The 13326-nt window shown below is 35.6% G+C and overlaps 1 long non-coding RNA gene across 1 annotated transcript; it reads right to left on the bottom strand.

Annotated features, from left to right (window-relative positions):
- Positions 1 to 11781: 11781 nt before the first annotated feature.
- Positions 11782 to 13033, bottom strand: LOC149016647 (uncharacterized). The gene is made up of 3 exons (XR_016173734.1): positions 12964 to 13033; positions 12538 to 12776; positions 11782 to 12440 (listed from the first exon to the last, which is right to left on the bottom strand). It is a non-coding gene; the product is annotated as an uncharacterized LOC149016647 (long non-coding RNA).
- Between the last annotated feature and the right edge of the window lie 293 nt (positions 13034 to 13326).

Raw genomic sequence — 13326 nt, 5'->3', positions numbered from 1 at the left:
ATTTTCTATCTCTTAGTATAGTATGCGTCGTAGCACTATCTGCGAGACATATATCGTCTTCACCAATCTTGGATCCAATTGAAAATTGAGGGACATCCATATTCTTCATTAAAATGAAAACGGAATACATCAAAAAAAATGTAGAAAATCATAAAGAAAAGAATAAAATAAACTGATTGAAAACATATCATAAATTTTATTCGAACTCAAATAACAAAAAAAAAAAAAAAAAAAAAAAACCAAATCATCAAATATTGTCTTCAAAGAAGTCTGCAGCATCTAGATGTGTAATGTCTGTGAGACCACCAAAATTTGCTTCCATATCATTATTTTGGAAAGTCAAATTCGTCTCTACATTATTTTCCTTCTGTTTTATTGAAGCTTTGTAAAGCTTGACAAAATATTCTGGAGTACGACTGACATGCATCCAATGGCCTTTCATTCCACATCGGTGACAAATATTATCTTTACTCTTTGAAGAGTTACTTTGAGAATCCTTGCGTTTCTCTTGCTTATTTCCATCATATGGACGATAATTATTCTGTCTTTTTCCTCGTCCATGTCCACGTCCAAATCCACGTCCACGGCCACGGCCACGATTATAATTTTGTCTTCTTTCATGCTTATCATGAATTGCTGCATTCACTTTAGGGAATGGAGCAGAACCATAGAGGACGAGCTTCATGATTTTTCATTAATAATTCATTATTCTGCTCAGCCACAAGGAGGCATGAGATCAATTCAGAATACTTCTTAAAACCATTTTCACGATATTGCTGTTGTAACAGCACATTTGAAGCATGAAAAGTTGAAAAGGTTTTTTCTAATAAGTCCTCATCAGTAATAATTTCTCCACATAATTTCAACTGAGAACTAATTTTAAAAACTACAGAATTGTACTCGTTTACAGTTTTAAAATCTTGCAACCTCAAATGCATCCATTCATAACGAGCTTTAGGTAGGATTACCGTCTTTTGGTGATCATACCTTTCTTTTAAATTGATCCACAATTCAAGTGGATCTTTCACAGTCAAATATTCTGCTTTCAATCCTTCATGGAGATGATGACGAAGAAAAATCATGGCCTTCACCTTATCTTGATTGGATGCATCATTTTCTTTCATAATTGCATTTCCAAGACCTTTGGCGTCAAGGTGGATCTCAGCATCAAGGACCCATGACAAGTAATTCTTGCCCGTTATATCGAGGGCCGCAAACTCCAATTTCGTAAGGTTTGACATCATGTAAGCTAATATAAAAGATGAATAAAATATCAAATTAAATCTTATGTAAACATTAAATAATATGTGCATCTTCTAATATTTGAAGTAATGAAGATTAAAGAAAATATTTGAACATAAAACTAATATAACATTTACCTCAAAACACAATTAATTTGAGCGGAGTCGTACACAATTGCTACGACTGATTTGTGCTCAAAGCGCGACTACTTCGAGTGGAATCGTGCTCAAAACACAATTAATTTGAGCGGAGTCGTACACAATTGCTATGATTAATTTGTGTTCAAAATGCGACTATTTCGAGCGGAATCGTGTTGATAACATGTTATAAAATAAAGAGAATATATCAGAGACAAAGAAGAAAACTAGAACAAGATCAATCAGAAGTGATTCATTCAGTTGAGTGCATTACATATTTATAGTAGAAGGAACATCTACTCTGATATAAAAATACAATATATGATTCTTGCACTCAATAAGATATTCTTGATATGGAAAGATAGATTGCCGCCCAAGATAGAAGGTGCATAGAATGGAAATATTGACTGCCAACATTGCGTGTTGAGATCACTGTAATCTTCAATAAATATGGGAATGTGAATCACCAAGATTATATGCTGAGGTGGTTAAGATCTTTAATTGGAAGTATTGTCTATTGGGGGGTGATGGATATTCACAATCAATATTATTTATAACAGAAGTTTTTATCTTAAGTGATTATTTATTTATTTTAATTTCTATTTAGCGTTATTATTTTTTTTGAAACTGGACTTTGAATAGATTCACAGTCTAGTAAGTGTTTATTTTAAATGAGCCCACGGTCTAGCTTCTTCTTCTTCTTCTTCTTTTTTTTCTTTTTTTTTTTCTTTTTCAATGTGACTTTTATTAAGTTCAGGCATTGCCAGCTCCTTACAAGATCCCCCCCCTTCTCTTTCTATTTATCGTTATTATGTTTTTTGAAACTGGACTTTGAATAGATTCACAGTCTAGTAAGTGTTTATTTTAAATGAGCCCACGGTCTAGCTTCTTCTTTTTCTTCTTCTTTTTTTTTTTTCTTTTTCAACGTGACTTTTATTAAGTTCAGGCATTGCCAGCCCCTTACAAGATCCCCCCCCCCCTTCTCTTTCTTTGCCCCTTGCCCCTTGACAATATTGAGAGTGTTGGGGATACATATGTACAATCACGAACGAAAAAAAATTACAAGCAAAACACACAAAAGGAATTCAACGTGGTTCAGCAAAACCTTGCCTACGTTCACCAAAGAGAAAATAAGTTCCACTACTTCACAAAAACTCTCTAACACCCACAAAGTGCTACCATTTTTTTGCTTTGTTACCTAGGTTATCCCACAGAGACTATTTATAAGGAACCGAAAACTCTAATCCCAATATAAATACAATTTTAACCCAATACTAGTAACTTAGTCCATCTTTCCTCGCATAAAAACCATAGATCTTCTTAAAACCTTGAGAACTCCACCTTCCAATGACCATCTAAAACCTTTAGTATCACATCCCCCAACCAGTAACCTAATCGCGATACCCGGAAGTGTGATTCCACAAGTCCCATGGTCAAGTCTAGGGAAACCATATAACCACATAACGCACTAACACAATCATGAGCAAAGAATAATCAATGTTTACCTTTATTAGGAAATCAATCAAAGAAATAATCTCAGAAATACAATTAGAATATAATTAGAGTATAATTACAGTGCGGAATAAAATAATACCAATCAAAAGATCAACTATAGAGTATAGCGGAAATAACTCTATAGATTAGAATTTGCAGATGAGTAGATCAAACTCTAAAGTAGCTCTAAAGCTATTACATCCGGAACAAACTAAGAACATAAGGAAAACTGTTCTATTCATAGAACTCTTTCAACTCAAATAAAGTAAGTTTGTATTTGTAAATTATCAAAATAAAAAATGGTCGCACTAGCTCCAAGATAGGACTAATCTTGGTACGCTTGATAATCACAAAAGGAATCTTTGCCGTTATCTTCGTAACAGTTAACACCATGCATAGAGTACCAGTCACTCGCCGTGGCTTCGTAGTCTTGATTCTCGAAGTCATCAGTACCTGCAACATAATCTAAAACATATCCAGGGGTGGACCCAGGATCCAACATTCGGGGGGGGGGAGAATAGAAGTCCAAAATAATCTTCCTGTTGGGAAAGCACTAATGCCACACATATTATGTGCGCCCTTATAAAATCCATTGGGGGGGTCCCACATCTGAATTATTTTATTATATTAAAGAATAGGCCCATATATATTTTGTAGGGCCCACACATTTGAAAAAAATAGGTAAATTATTGATAATAATAATTTTTCTGGACAAAATATACATAAATTAAAGCGAAAAAAAAAAAAATCAACCCTAGAAAGAAATATTCATTTTATTCTATAACCAGACATTCGATCAATTCGTCGAAGCTTTCCCTGTTCTCTTTACATCAATCATTTCTTTCCTAGATCTTTGCACACCTCTGCTGATGATCCACCAAATCTTGCTCTGATACCACTTGTTGGGGATACCGATGTACAACCATGAGCGAAGAACACAAGCAAAACACACAAGAGGAATTTAATGTGGTTCGGCAAAACCTTGCCTATGTCCACTAGAGAGAAAAGAAGCTCCACTATTTCAAAAAACCTCACACCACTCTCGTACCCACAAAGTGCTACCCTTTGCTTGCCATATTACCTAATTATCCCACAGAGACTATTTATAGAAAAATCTAAAACCTTAATCTCAATATAATTACAATTTTAACCAGTATTAGTAATTGACCCAACCCTATTTCAATTACAAATACAATCAAAATTGTAATTACATGGACCCACATAATACAAGACAACCAAACCCAATAGAGAGAACATACCATAGTAAACCAAGTAAATTGGTACTTGATTGTCTACTTAAAAAGTTGTTGAAGAAATTTCTGGTAAATATAAATTTGACGTTGTGTCTGGTACATTGGACAACATGTTCATCAAGTCCTTCAAACTACCGTTTTGGAAATAGAAGTAAAACGGAATTTCACCTTCCACTTAAACCTCATCCTCCATTGAATCCTCTGCCTAAAAATTGATTAATGTTCCAATCTCACATATCTCCCCAAAAGTATTAGAAAAAGAGCTAGTGAAAAAGAAACTTATACTTCCGGCAATCATCCCTATGAGAGGCTTAATAGAATGTCCCACTGCAACAACTGCAGTAAGTCCTCTCAAGAACATTATAAATCTAACTACCAAGAGGGAGATCCTCACTCCAACTACATCCAATCAAGGATCCACTAAAGGATCACCCACAACCAGTTCATGTTCCATCACAGGTGTCAGAGAATGAAATCTCTCGCCATCACCCATAAGTCCAAGACAAGAAACAATCAGAGTTCCATCCCCAGAAAAGAGGGCTACAGAAAGAAGCGAAGAAAAAGAAGAAGAGTGAGAAAGAGAAGGGGAAGATGCAATTTGAGTTCCATCCAAAGGAAAGAAAATTCCAGAAAGAAGTGAGGAGAAGGAAGAAGAAGGAGAGAAAGAAGAGGAAGCAACTAGAGTTCCAACGCCAGAAGAGAAAGTTTCAAACGTGAGTGAATAAAAAGAATAAGAAGAAAAAGGAGAGAATAAAAAGAATAAGAAGAAAAAGGAGAGAGAGAAAAAAAAAAGAAAGAAAAAAAAAAAAAAGAAAAAAAAAAAAAAAAAAAAGAAGAAGAGAAAATGATGAGACAATAACCATGGAAGAAGGAAAGGAAGAAACAGCCAAAGAAGAAAGAGTAGTAGTAATTGAAGAGCTCTTTCCCTTCCCTAGTTACAGAAGGGAATCCCCCTCAAGAAGCATCCCTAGTAGCCCCTTACGAGATACCAACATGTAGGTTTTCTATCTAACATGGGACATAGAATGATATTTTAGATTTGTCATTCTACAAAAGGAGATGATAGAATCTTACTTGGATGAACTAATCCAAAAATAGAAAAATGTAGCGGAAGAAAAGAAAGGATCCACGTAGTCGTTCCTCCACACAATCCATCACCGGTGAATCTTTAATCTCGTGGAAAGAGAATAGATCCACAACCCAAATACCTTTATGGATGGATGGTCAAGAGTATGAGATCAAGCAAAATCAAGAAGAGGAGTCTCAAAGTTTCCCTATTTCATTCTTGGGTTTCTTGGAGAGAGAGATAGTTTCTCCAACAAATCATGTATCTCACTTGTGAGAGAGTGGGACAACGGTTACCAAAATATATCCTCATATTTGTAGCCGCCTGATTAACGTAATTCAATAATTGCCCTTCGGCATAATTAAAAAATTCCAACATATCCTACTTGCACAAGGGCAAGTATCGATCTCTCTGTCACAGTGTCTCCTAGACAATATATCCCAGATATACACATTTTGATCTCTACTATGTAGATACATAGACCACTTGTGTCTCAAGCACCAACATCCACAAGTCATACTGGTAATGGGTCGTGCAACCGGTGATATACCTGCACTCATGGGCCCCAAATATAAGATGATTCAAACTCCTACAAAATGATAAAATAGTCAATAAGTTGATAGTGTAGCTTTAAACATAAATAAATTCACACTCCATAACTCTATATTGAGCTCTAAAAGTCTCCCATTGCTTTGGTGATGGAAATTGAAAACCTCTCCCATTACTTGGTGGTGGAAATTGAAAACCTCTCCTATTGATATCTTTATTCAAAAAAAAAAAAAAAAAAAAAAAAAAAATCCATATTCAAAAACTTGTTAACAAGTAAATCAATGATTATTTAGTATTAGTATTTTTTTTCGTAGTTTAAAAAAAAAAATATTTTAGTTACAAATATAGCTATCTGTCCTTAATAAGTTTCCCCCCCCTGAAATATCACATTGGAGGCAAAAGAAAGATATCAATATTCATGATGAAAAGTTGGGGTGTAGATTTATTAGATATTAATTCTTTATATATTAGTTTTTATTATTTATAGTATATTATCTTGCGTTAATCCAAAAAAAAAAAAAAGTCAATGTTATTTGGGAACTAAAAATGATTTAGTTTAGGGATAATTACTATTGCCCCCCTGTACTTTGATTTTATTACTAATGTATCCCCTGTATTTTGCAAAATTACTAATCCAACCTTTAACTTTGTCTATAATTACTAATGCCCCCTACTGTTAAGTTCCGTTAGTTTACTGATGATGTGGCATCTCCATATTTTTTAAAAATCCCAAAATACCCTTTTACTTATCTCTTTACTTATTTACCCTTTTGTCAAGTTACAGTAATACCCTTAATTAATTGTAGAGAAAAAAATAATCATAATCTGTTTTACTCTAAAAAAAAAACCAAAATAAAGAAATAATAATTGAATAAAATTAAAATAGAAACCGAAGAGGAGGGGAGATAGAATTCAACTCAAATTTGGAAACTGAATATCACCTACTTCGTTAATTCCTTCTCTGGCAAGATTTTGTGGTTTCGTCAATGGTGGGTTAGTAAAGCAGTTAAAAGTCTAAACTCCCATGGGGAGGTGTTACGTTTCGTTTCCAATATTAAAAAAGCACCAGTCCCCCCCCCCCCCCCCCACAAAAAAAAAAAAAATTGTGGTTTCCTTCCCTACGTATGGTAGAGGAGAAGGTGGGAAACCAAATCGAATTTGAATTTTGCCAATTTCTTTAATTCAAAATAAATAAGTTTAGTGAAGGTGGAAAGCCAATATTTTTTTAATTCAAAATAAATGAAGTTAGGGTAAAATTGACATTTAATCTGGTTTTTATAAATGGGGTAGTATCGTCTTTTGATTTCTTAATTTTAATGAAGGACAAAGTGGACATTACACATTCAAACTTAACGGCTACTTAACACCGTTATAAGGAAGGGGGGCAACAGTAATTTTGTAAAGAACAGGGTTTTATTAGTAATAAAATCAAAGTACAGGGGGCCAACAGTAATTATCCCTTTAGTTTAAAAAATAAAAATTACCTTAAAAATAATATATAAAGTGAACTCATAGTCTAATATGAATAAAATGATTGAAGGTCAAAGTCGAGACTTATAGTCATATCACTGTTAATATGAAGATTAGGGTAAAAATCTAGTACATGATCAAGGTCAAATTAACATTAAGACTATGGCCAAAATTAGGGTCAGGATTATGGCCAAAATTAGATTGATGCTTACTACATTGGTAATGAGGATATAATATTTTTTTTTTATTAATTTTCTACAAAACATGATCATGCTTTTAAAATTTGACATGTGTCAAGTATTCACCCATGTGGATTCGAATTAATTCCTCTCCATATGCGTAGAGGTCCACACTCAAATCAGGGCCATGATCAGGCCCAAAATCATGGGCCAAGATTAGGGCCAGAATCAGGGCCCAAATTAAGCCCAATATCAGAGCCAGAATAAAGGCCAAGATCAAGGTCAAAATCAGGGCTAAAATCAGGGACGGGCCGGGATGGGCTGGGCGGGCTAGAGAGTAATCTTAGGCCAGCCCTTGGCCCTAGTTCAGGGCTAGAATATTTTGGCCCTAACCCGCCCTTAGGGCCAAAATCTTTAGCCCAAGCCCTATTCAGGCTCAGGGTGGGCTTAGGGTGGGTTAGGGCCGCCTGAGCCAAACTTGCACCCCCCACTTATGGGCTCCCAATAAGCGGCTTTGGAGTCCTGAAGGGACATGAGAGCATCCGTCTCGACAATATTTGGATGACCATAAGGTTAGGGAATGGAGTTCCACAGAGGTAATTAGCCCGTGAGGACTCTCATCCCTAGGTGGGGAAGGATACTGAACCGAGTTGGTTGGTGTCATAGAGTAAGTATCTGGACCACATGTAGTACATTACCATAGGACCTTGCATTGGGTTAGAATCCCTGACATGCGCTAGCACTCATGCAATGGTTGTGGTGAGAGAGTGTAGACCTAAACTTTAGTCAAGGTTGTTTGACGAGGACCGTACCCCCTTACCCAGGATCCCAACAGAGGTATCAAATCCTTGAGGGATCAGAGTGACGAGACCTTCTCAGAGGAAGGCTGGTGTTATACCTTAAAGCATGCTTACATTATTAGAGACTTACCTAGTTTGCTGCTAGATGCATCCATACTGTTGCATATCATTTTTCCATTATTATTATTATTGATGTGTATGTGAGATTGTTGCCTTACTGAGTTCGTCAGAGCTCATTCTTTGTGGATTATCTCTATGTTTCTTCAAATGACCATACAAAAGTAGGAGAAGTTCCATATGTTATGGGAGAACGTCAATGAAGAGACTGTAGAGACATCAACGAGAATTGGTGCTGGAAAACAGAAGCCTCTTGCGGGTGCATGGAGTGCCCTTATGGCAAGAGGATCCAAGTGGTTCGTCATTTGGATAGGTTGATGAGAGAGGGTTTTATGACTCCTTTTATCGAGAGGCTAGAGAAACTTGCACAAGTCTTGAGAAAGATAAAAACGATAATTAAAATTTGAAATTTTCTTTGCTTCTGCTGAAAACATTCTTTTGGATTCATTTCCTTTGATTCATTCCTTGGATAATGTTCATTGATTTGCATTGAATTTTGGACTCTTTATTCTTTTACATTAATTCTTGAGCAGTTCTTTGCTCTTGATTTGGAATTGTGTGTGTCTATTATTACTGATGGGTAAACCGAGGATTTTATGGCTATGGATCACATGCACGATTTGTCGAGCATGTCCGATACTGGAGGGTGGGGTGTGACACTTCACATCGTCTCTTCTTTGGTATTGGGTTCACTATGGGAAAATTTCCCCTCAGGCCCCTACTAATCAAATTCCCTCTCCTCTTCTATAGATGAACCAAACGCATTGGGGGTGCGAGGTTTCAAAAAGCAGGAGAGAGTAGAGAGAGAGAGAGAGTTAAGTTGGTTCTTCTTAACCTCAGGAACCACAATCGACGTTTTCCACCCTCAGTTAGAATTCCATGGTACTTTTCCAAAACCTAACCGAGATGGAGAAGATGGGTGGTCACAGAAGATGGAGAAGATGGGTTGCAAAGAGAAAGGCAGCTAGGGGTATTAACGTAATTTCACTATCCAAAGGGCATTTATGTAATTTGACTTCAGATTTTGAGTCATTAAAATCACAGACGGGTATTAGTGTCATTTACTAAATCAAAATGGGGGCATTATTGTGATTTCCATACCTAGAGGGTATTTAAGTAGTTTGAAATTTAAATTTTAAATGATTTAAATAGAAGTAAGGGAATTTGAGTAATTTCATAAGCCATTTTAACAGCTTTTGTTAACTGTGGGTAACTTGTATTTTATATGTGGGTGCCATGTAATTTATGAAACTATAGTGGGTGGTCACTAGTTTTACCCCAAATATAGTGGGTGCCGTGTAATTTGCTCTTATTTTCAGTGTCACCCCCTTTCCAATTTTGTCGTTTCCATTATTCTCTTTAGCAATACAATTCTTCCCAATTTATTTGTTTCCATTCTTCCTCCTCGCTTATTCAATGGTTTTCATTCTTTATCCGTGCCTATGGTTTTTTCTATTCTCCTTCTTGCCAATGTAGTTGTTTTCAATTTAGTTGCTTTCCAATTCAGCTTCTCCCTAAGATGTTATTCGATCACAAGACGGAATGAAATCTTTGGTTACTTAATGGAGATAGTCTATGAAGATACTCCAAATTTGGACTTAATCAATCCTCCAAAGTGGTTCCTTGACTTTATATCCAAATGCTCCAATCTATCCAAATAGCACAAAAATAATAAAAATCTATATAAACAAGCAAATAATCAAATTAAAATACAAAGGAATTGGTATAATATTAATGTAATTAAAAGACCTATCATTAATATAGATCTCCCACTCACGAATTTGAAACCGAAGCGGAAGCTTTGAAGAACACGCGCAAGAACCCTCGTTTCAAGAAAAGATCAAAAACCTTATTTCAGATGAGAACACGTGCAAGAAGACAACAAGATTGAGAGAAATCAGGAAAATAATACCAAAAGACGATAATGCCCCAGATGGACCGAACCGACTCAATGATACCATGTTAAAGTAATCTTCAGAGTAATAAATCTGAAGAGTCAATCGTGTTATTTATAGTATTTGAGATTACAAATATAAGTGCCACATGGCTTACATTAGGAAGTTTCCTTAACATGGAGAATTCCCTCTCAGATGTTCTCTCTCAAATGAAATTCTAAATTTGTAAAGGACAAACCTCTGAATTCAAATCCAAGCTCACCATCCATCTCTGACCAATGAGCTTGTGGGGGAGTGTAAAGGATAAGCCTCTCAATTTGTTGAGGCTTATCCTTTACATTGACTTCCTGAGCTATTCTCCCGAATAAAGAACGACTTTGATGCTTGAGGCTCCAATATCTTTGGCATGTCATCTCTGCACTTCCCATAATCATCCAATTCTTAAAGAAAGTGATTAAGTTAATTCATTTCCTTTCCCTTCTGAAGTTTTCTTTGCCGTCTTTCTATGACTTTCCTAGATTTGTAAATTAGTTTAAAGTTTGAATAGGCAATTTAGGGCATTTTTTTGTGGTAAATACGTCTAGTCTCCCATGTAGATGGGAATTTGATCACGTATGTCTCAAATTTAGGGTCCCAAATTGTTCTCTTTTTCAAACATTGAGTTTTGAATTCGTTTTAGGGTTTTGATCCCTTTAGGGTTTCGGGTGGGTGATTTCCGGCAGGGGAGGGTGGGTGGCCAGTATGGGGAGGAGGTGTGGTGGTTTCCGGTAGTGGTGGCAGTATCTGGCAAGGTCTAGGACGAAAATGGTTGAGGCAAAATCCCTTCACCTACCTAAGACTTGGGTATGGTATGAGACAATGATGGGAGTAATTTGGTCAAAACACTTATATAAGGATATTTTGATCATTTAGTTTTCAAAATTTGAATTACTTAAGGGCTGTTTGGTTACAAGAATCCCAGAGATTTGAAATCTCTGAATTCACAAATGGAAGATTTTTACCTGTTTGGTTGTGTGAATCTCTAGATTCATGAAATCTAGAGATTCACATTTTTACACTAAAAACGTGAATCTGTAGATTTATGGGTATGAGGTGAAATCCAGAGATTTCACCCATACTATCAAAGCGTTAAAGATTTGAACCATAATTCAATAAATATTTTTTTAGGATAAATCTAGAAATTTCATTCCAAAAATTCAAACTAACCAAACAGTTAATTTTACGAACCATGAATCTAGAGATTTGAAGTCTGTAGATTTGAAATCTCTAAATTTTTGAAATCTGCAGACTCAAGTAACCAAACAGGCCCAATAGAATCTGGCTAAGTTTGTTAAGTGTGAGCCACCAGTAATATACAGTTTCACCCTCATCTAAGGGAATCACCAATAGAATATTTTTTTTCTTTTAAATTGATCATGAAACTGAAGATCAATTTGCAAATAATTGGCAGAGCACATGTATAAGAGTTTGTCGCTCTCTAAGAGAGAGGATCTTCTCGAAAAAAGTACAAAATAAACAAACACATTGGATAAGTCAGATAAGTTAAGGGATGACCAAGTAATTAACAGACACATTGACGCTTTATATATAGGGAAATTTGGGAAGGGGATATTACATATGACGCGGACAAGGGTTGAACCAATAACTTCTCCACTAAAAGATAAGGTTCACAACCACTCTATTAACCCTTCATTGACAAAGTTTTAACTCTTGAATTAGACATCTTAAAGCTTAGATGGCATACTACATGACAAGAGAAATAAGAGTTTTACCATAGAATATATTACACAATAATTGTACCTGGGTCGATGAGTTTGTCTGGATCCTCACCCGGGCTACTTCGAAGTTCCAAGTTTATAAACCACCCAACCGAAAAAGATAACAAGAAGCACCTCCAGAGGCGAACAAGACCTTTTTGTTTCTTGTTTGTTTGTGATTCGTTTGAATTTCCTGAACTCGAGGGTTGCCTGCTCTGGAATAGAGCACTCTGAGAACCGCTTAGAGTTTTCTAAAGATTTTCCCTGATATCTCAACAGGTACACATATTCCGTTTGTGATTCAAACTTCTCCTTTAGTTCTTCACATATCTTTCTCACCCTGGCAGAGTTCCGCACTTTTACAGTATAGGTTCCATCACCTTCAAAGCGTATATTTTCTTCGGTAAGCGAGACTTCAAGTTTGAACCCTTTTGCCTCATGATCCCATGATGGGTTAGCAGTGCTCGACAATTTCGTAATCCTATAAAAAATGAAAAAAAAAAAAAAAAGTTTGAAACGGGAAAGCCAAGAAATGATATCAATTCAAAATGGTAACTCAAATAATATTGAATTCTTACTGTTTCTCGAAAAATGACTCGCGTTGCCGAAGGGCTTTTTCTATTGTTGGCTTCCGCATCCGAAGCAGCTTGTCGAAAATGAACTCGCGCTTCCTCATAATTTCGATTTTTGGTAACAAAAGCTTGCAGTCTTCTACATGGTTACTCTTATTTTCGAACTCAAAAATGATGCTGTCCTGGTCGAAGACAGACTCCATACTTTCTTTTGTTCTTTCTTTGAAGATCTGAGTAGAGAGTGCCTTCGGGTTGGGAGGAAGAAATAAGTTGAATGTTTATTGACATTCTAACACAGCTAAAAGTAGAGATGCATGCATATATAACTTCAAAAGAAAACCAAAAAAAAAAAAAAAAAAAAAAAAAAAAAAAAAAAAGAAAAAAAGAAAAAAAGAAAAAGAAAAAGAAAAAAGCGAGAGAAAGTACTATTACCTTTTGAAGAGGAAGATTGGCTGCAAGGGTTGAGAATCTCAATCCTTATATTGAGTAATGAGTACCTATTAGTTCAGATGAATGAAGATTATATAATAAAAAAGAAAAAGAAAAAGAAAAAAGCGAGAGAAAGTACTATTACCTTTTGAAGAGGAAGATTGGCTGCAAGGGTTGAGAATCTCAATCCTTATATTGAGTAATGAGTACCTATTAGTTCAGATGAATGAAGATTATATAATTAAAAGGTAATTTCTTTCACTGAAGAACGTATCTGCCGAAGGTTTCTCTAAAATCCAAACCGAAGAAAAACAATCAGAAATAAGAAAGTAAGTTGCAGGTAATTCTATCTTAGTGATTAAAAAA

This window comes from Hakea prostrata, chromosome 5 (genome assembly GCF_041222555.1).
Source record: "Hakea prostrata isolate BN-2017 chromosome 5, UWA_Hpros_2, whole genome shotgun sequence".
NCBI lineage: Eukaryota > Viridiplantae > Streptophyta > Magnoliopsida > Proteales > Proteaceae > Hakea > Hakea prostrata.
This window is presented reverse-complemented; position numbering and strand designations above follow the sequence as displayed.